Source organism: Macrobrachium nipponense, chromosome 34 (assembly GCF_015104395.2).
Source record: "Macrobrachium nipponense isolate FS-2020 chromosome 34, ASM1510439v2, whole genome shotgun sequence".
NCBI lineage: Eukaryota > Metazoa > Arthropoda > Malacostraca > Decapoda > Palaemonidae > Macrobrachium > Macrobrachium nipponense.
The window spans coordinates 44641550-44649049 of record NC_061095.1 but is presented as its reverse complement, the minus strand read 5'-3'; positions in this window follow the sequence as shown (position 1 = coordinate 44649049).

Here is a 7500-nt window from a genome sequence, read left to right as displayed (position 1 = left end):
CACAATCTAATTACGACAAATGGTGAAACCATTGTATTAGTGGCGACGCCTTTGCATCAGTGTTGCGTATGTGGCCAGGTTGCATATGTTTTAGACAGTCTAAAAGATCCGCCATCACTTGTTGCAGCGCACCACAGTCAGCGACGCGATTACGATTCATGGCGATTGCTGGCGATTTAATCGCAATGATGTCGTCATTATCAAATTTCCGTCGGTTATGCACTGCGCATCCTTGAATTGCAACAGTGTGGTAGGACAGCGTTTACAGGTTTAATGCATTGAATTTAGGTCAGGTTTTTTCTTTAGGATAACTAATTGAGAATAATTCTCACTACAACGTTTTTTTATTTGCCCAAAATTATGACCACCTCTGTGACTTCAGGTGCATGGGGTAGCTTCCACTAACTTTCCAGAACTATTGACTATTTCAGAGTAACGTCCTGTTCTTTATCTGTACGACGGTGTTTATGCTTGATTTCTAAGGTTAAATAAGGTTAATAGTTTACTTCTATGCTTCCACCATAACGTGAAATCCATTACGGATTATGGCAGTAGTTTCACAATTACATTTTGAAATGAATTATTTAACCGAGTATGTGTTGATATACAGAGAGTATAAATTGATCTCCAAGCAGACATTCAAAATAGCCATCTAAATGTTTCTTTGAGTGCAGTGTCTAACATACATAACACGAGGCTAATTTCTCCTGCCTCTGTAAAAGACCCAATTACTGGAAGAAGCTTGACATTATCGCCCTAACAATACTTCACAACTTCTAAAGTGGTTCTTATCTGGGTGGCCGAAGGGCTCTAGAGATGAAGAGGAGCTGAAGAGGCTAAGGTTTTCTTTCTGCCTTTTATGATAGGACGTCTTTATCGCCCGGAGAATGAGAAGAGAGGGCGGGAGAGAACGTTCATAAACACTAAATGGTTCTTGCGAGACAACGCGTCATATGGTCAGACCTTCACATCTGAAACGTCGACGCCGGACATTGTTTACTCTATGATTAAACGGTTAAAATAGAGGCACTAATACTCCGCAAGATATTTGCTGTTGTTTTGATTTCTTTTAATGAGTAAGAGGTTAGGTAATGACCTTCGCTAACGTTTGTGCGGTTATCATGAAGTTATGTGTGATTATTCGTTGCAATGACTCACTGCAAATAGCTATTAGACTATGCCGTAATTCTAGAACAAATTTGAGAACGTTGTAAACCAACCTTCGAAAGCACCAATGACAAACCTTTTGACAGGATCACCTTCACTTGTCCCTTAAAACACATTTTAATCGCGTTGATCATCCACATCATTCGCTTTGAAGTAGCAAATTAAATTAGTACTTTAGTGATGCCAAAAATAGTTTTTTTGTTTGCGTTTTCCATACAGCTTTGGAATTAAATGGGAAACAGTTCAATAAGATATCTGGATGTGGTCGTTCCAGAATGTTCAGGCAGAGCAACTACAACTGAATAAGCTGCAGCATTTTTGGCTTTTTAGTCTGTGTTGGCCAATAACTCTACCTAGTTCTTTTAGGAGATTTTCAGCAATGACTCTTTAGCCATTCAAAAAAATAAACTGAATAAAACATCATTGATAACTGGTACGATTATGTTTCACTGCAAGAAGATATGATGCATCATAGCACCTCTGCCAAATCGGTTTGAAAAGATTTTTCTGTTCTAAGTCAGAACTATTTAATCATTAGCTTAAGACAAATACGTGAGATCATATATGGACAGAATCACATCACTAATAGTCAAGCTTGGGAGCAGCAGTCTGAGTGATTTTTCTGCCTATACTATTTTCAATCCATCCTGGCGCTTAAGTCGTTTCCTCCGACGCTGCTAAGTGTACTTGGCCTATTACTTATTTTATTAACATTTTCATTGTAATCTGCTTCATTGTCGTCTCCTATTGCCACAACAGTCATTTCTGTCCCTCAGTCCTGTCTATCTGTCACGCACAGTCTCCTTACCCGATGTATTTTACCCTTTTTTCCTCCTGATATTTAAGATGCATCAAAATTGGAATATAAAGTTGGAGTCTGAACATAATCACGAATTTTACACCAGCAATTGAAAGAACGACAACTACTACACCTCTACAGCCAGATTCCTCCCTCAAGGACCACATTCCACCGCCTGAGAGAAATGCAATGAATACGTCACGCTGAAGAAGATATCTATACGAACATCGAACCCAAAAAGATTTGTAGAGTCAATTTTAATCCAGTTGATCTTATGCTATAAAATTCTATCTTCATTGGACGTGTAACCAAACCCACAAGTAATGCAAATGATAACTCCTAAAATTGTTGAAAACTTTCTTGACGATATAAACAACCCCTCTAAATATTAAAAGCACAAAACAATGCTATCTATTTTCCCCATATTTAATGAATGATGAAAAGTTAAGGGAAATGTCAAAGTTGAAAAGCTATAAAAAAAGAAATTGAAGTCCATTAGACTAAAGGTCCTTCCAGTAGAAGGTCAGTCCGTGAAATGTCAGTTCTGGCCAAATGCCTATTTGTGAAGTACCAAGAAACCTTGAATATAAACAACAATGTCATTAAAGGTATATAAGAGAGGAATGAGGTCCCCTTGAAAAATATTTCCTTCTCCCAAGATCTTTGCTCGGACAATTTAATATTTCCTTTTCTTCTTCCAACCTGCATTCTTACTCATTCCCTGCCTCCTCAGATTCTCTCGTATTCATTATTTCCCCGGTTTCGTAAACACGCTAATGAACGCACAAACACTTGGCCTTCTTATTAAAGTGAAAAATAAGTTTTTGTAATATATGAAAGAAGAGAAATGATTATTATCCTGAGTTTCTTTTCCTTTACAAAACACTGAATCGGGTTTAAAAAGAAAATTTAATTATACAAAAACATGAAATAAACCAGGAATCAGGGAGAACACGGGCTCTTTATGAATATCAGTTCTGCATTTCTTTGAAAAGACAGTTCAAAAAGCCTAACTATGAAATCCCTCCTAGTGCAAAATTTCCATACTTCATTTTATAACTGAAATTTAATCTTCTCTGTCACTGAACGTTCTTCAGTTTTTGAGGGAAAAATTATCCGCTTATTCAGATCATTTCCCATTGGCGCTTGACAAAATATAAAGTTAGTTGAATTATGTGTATCTAATAACATATTTCATTCGGGGAATCATTCTATAGGCAAAAATTCGGGTGTAGTATGGGTGGTCCTTTAAGTCCTGTTTTAGCCAATCTGTATATGGAATACTTTGAAACTACAGTAATAAATGCAATAAAACCCCAAAACATGCCGTGGATGAGATATGTAGATGATATTCTAACATTTTGGGATTCAATTTCTTATATTTTAATAATCAAAGACAGAACAGAATTCAAATTTATATGCACAGAAAACGTACATTCTCCACTTTCATACATTCACTACTTTAGCTATCACAACATTCTTATCAAGATAGGCTTAATCAGCAACCTATTCTTAAGAACTTTACGAATTTGTTCCCCAGATTTCCTGGATAAGGAATTTGAACTAATTCGTAAGCAGCTTTCGTCTTTAAGGTATCCTGACCATATAATTGAGAAAGCAATTTACAAAGCAACCATAATTTTTTACCGACCCCCTCAAGACAAGACCAGAGAGAAACCCAACAATAAAATAAAAATTCCACACCTGGACAGGATTAGGATGGTGATCCAGACTCTTGGAAAATCTAACCATTATGCATTTACTTACCCAAACACCTTAGCAAAATCCCTGATTAACGTCCAACACAAGACATCCCCCAAGGCCACAGCCATTTACGAAATCCCATGCCTGGACCGTGACCAATCTTACATTGGATTTACAGGAAAATCACATCCCCAGAGATTAATACAACATAAATGGTCAGTTAGGTATGGACAACAGAACTCAACTATTTTCAACCATATAAATGAACATAACCACAGAATAAACTGCAATTTGTCACGTATAATTTATAGCAGCAACTGTCGGTACAAAAGCCAGATGATGGAATCGGCCTTGATTAAACAGAGATAAGTAATGATCATCTTAAAGGGCGCATGGGATACAGATGTCATTGATAAAGTTTTCATTCAACCAACACTTAAGAGGATTACAGAAGGATTATCACTGGGAGCGACCTAAATTGGCTTACCTGTTGATGGATCTCTTGGTATAAATACCACCTTTTCTGTAACTTTTCTCATTCATCTACCTGAAGAAGGAGACAGCAGTCTCTGGAATATTTAATTTTCTCTATATTTTGGCGTTTTTATGGGCTCCTTTTATTAGATGGGATTCTGTTTTAAATAATAATAAAATTATGATAATAAAAATAATATCGAAATAATAAAAATGAAAATAATAAATTCAAATATGAATAATTAATGATAAAATAAAAAAATTAATAGTACGCAAAATAATAATAATAAAATAATAATAAAATAAAAATAAAAATAATGAAATAAAATTAATAATTTTGCAAATGAAAATAATAAAAATAAATATAAAATAATAAGATAAAAATAACAAAAAATGAAAATAAAAATAAAATAAAAAGTATTAAAAATAAAAATCAAATCGTAATAAAATGATCACAAAATAATTAAAATATAAAATCAAAATGATAAGCATGAAATTAAAAATGTAAAAAAATTAAAACAATCAAAATAAAAATTTAAAAATAAAATAAGAGTAAAAATAATAAGTAAAAATAAAACCAATAAAATAAAACTAATAATCTTCTCTCTCTCTCTCTCTCTCTCTCTCTCTCTCTCTCTCGTCTCTCTCTCTCTCTCCTCTCTCCGTCTCTTGTCTGTCTGTGTCTGTCTATGGGGCCCTTTACGGGATGAGAATCTTTACTTTATTTTGATTGATTGATTAATGAGGTTGTGTAGCGTCGCAGACCCTAGGCGGCATCGGAGAGCCTTTTCTCCCTGATGCCAAAGGTAGGAGAGCGCTTTCCAAATAATAGTGTGTGATGTAATTAACCTTTATAATTGTATTACGATGATTAAAAATATTCTTAAGAAACACGACTCTTCCACGGTTACTTATTATTAGGTTATATTGTTTATTAACAACCCAGATAAGAGCATATGACGCTCATGAATAAGAAACTGCTACCAGTATATTTCATTAATTGAAATGTTATTTACGCTTCAAATAAATCTTGATATTCCTTTACTACACCATGATTATTGAAAGGGTCATTCAACTCGCTGTCTTGAGGAGAATGGGATGAATGAGGTGAGAAACTTTCCCCGGAGTTCCTCCTGAGTCATTGCAAGTCTCTTCAGCAACATGATGACGTCATAGATGCTTCTTCAAGAAGAATCCTCGAAAGGATGTGATTACCAGTATGGATATACTTGCTTCTTAACAAATTTTTAAAACGTTTTTACATATATGACAATATCTGTCTGAAAGAAAGATTGTGTTTGAAGCATAACACACATATAATTACTAAGCTCTGAAAAAATCTCATAAATGTTACATAAAATAACAAAGTCTTTGTTCCAAACATAAACCAAATATTCCTTTGTCATTCAAAGGGATGTTGCTCTCTCACTCCGACTCCTGGATTGTCCAAAGTAAAGAGCCTCGGGCCTTCCATTGGTTATGGAGGCTTTTCAGACTCTGTAACATGTGGTGTCCGGGAGTCGATTTCGGCGCAGAAGTCCCGGCCGGAACGAGGAGACACACATATTCATAGAGACCGTATGATTTCCATTCGGCGCCAGACGTCAGACAACATGGAGACCTGTTGCTTCAATGAACAGCGTCCAGCCATGTGGGACATGAGACCAGATGATTATCACAAAATAGTAAAGGAAAAGTGTTGAGCCACTACTTCAAATTGTCTGTAATTCTGATAAACAAGGAACAAAAATAATCGCAGTTAAATTATCTGCATTTTTTATTGAATTTCAAAGTTTATACATTTCACATTATATCAGTTTAACCTGGAAACTCAACTCTACCTAGCATCAAGAATGAAATGTACAGCAAATTGATCTCTTGCTGAGGTAGTGACCAGACAGGTTTTTTCTTTTTATTGGTGTTGAAATAAAACATCTTAGTACTACCTATAGGCATCTCGTCCCCTTAATAACAATATGCAAATGCTGTATGCTTCTATTATATTCTAAACAAAAAGAAAGATGCCAACACTGATAGATCTTTGAACTATACATAATTAATGTATATACATACATAACACACACACACACACACACACACACACACACACACACACACACACACATATATATATATATAGGATATATATATAATATATATATATATATTTTCTTGATGTCTTGATAAAACAACAAGAAGGACAGTTTAAAACGACCGTTTATACGAAAGCAACGAACGCTGGCCGTTGCTTGAACGCACGCGAGGAATGCCCGGAACGCATACAAAAAGTCTGTCGTGAGTGCGTATGTCAACAGAGCCTTCACACACAGCTCATCATGGAGAGACATACATAACGAACTCGATCGAATTCGCAACTACTAACAAACAACGGCTATGCAGATCAAATGATCGAAACAGCAATAAAAAAGAAAATGGACGAATTTTAACCACCCAACACGACAACGAAAAACGAGGAGAACTTGATTATTTACCATCGTGTACATTATGGGTCTGCATACAAGGAGCATTGCTGCACACTACGCGGGATAATAAACAGAGGCGTAACCCCAAAAGCCCCACTACCACAAAATAAGCCTCAGGATATATAGTAAGCTCAACCTTGTAGCAGCCTTAATAATGAAGAACAGCACCGCTCCGGGGGGACCGAAGGAAGATGTGCACGAATGTAGTTTACAAATTTACTTGTCCAGAGGAGATGTGTCAATTTCACAGCCAAAACTACATCGGGCACACTACAATGACCCTTCGGAGACGTCTGCTGGCTCACAGAAATCAAGGGGCCATCCATCAACATTACATAGATGTTCACGACAGGAAGCCATCTCTACAAGAGCTCGTATTTCTTTAGACCTTGATAGAAGCCACCCAGGTCGTGCACAGAGAAGACAACTATGGTCGTCTCTTAATAATCGAAGCGGTGTGCATCGTTATTCAGAAGCCGACCTTGAACGGCCAACAAGAGTCGGACCATATACTCCCCTCCAGCAGGAGAAGGAATACGCAAGTCAACAGGGACCAGACAGCGCACCCCAATCCACCGAGAATATCGCGCCCCTTAGAAGACACGAGAGGACCCAGCGAGGGTCAAGTAACATCCTTGCTCAGGTCGTTGAGACCCCGCCCAACACGAATCTGCAGCCGTTAGCAAACGTAAACCATTTGGACACACACATACACACACACACACACGCTCACTCACTCACTCACTCACTCCAAAATTTAAGTTATACACCATTTATATAAACAGAAATTATCTGACTTGTACCTTTATGTATACTATAATTTTTTTTTCATTCCTGTATTTAGATTTCTATATTCATTTTATTCCTGTATGT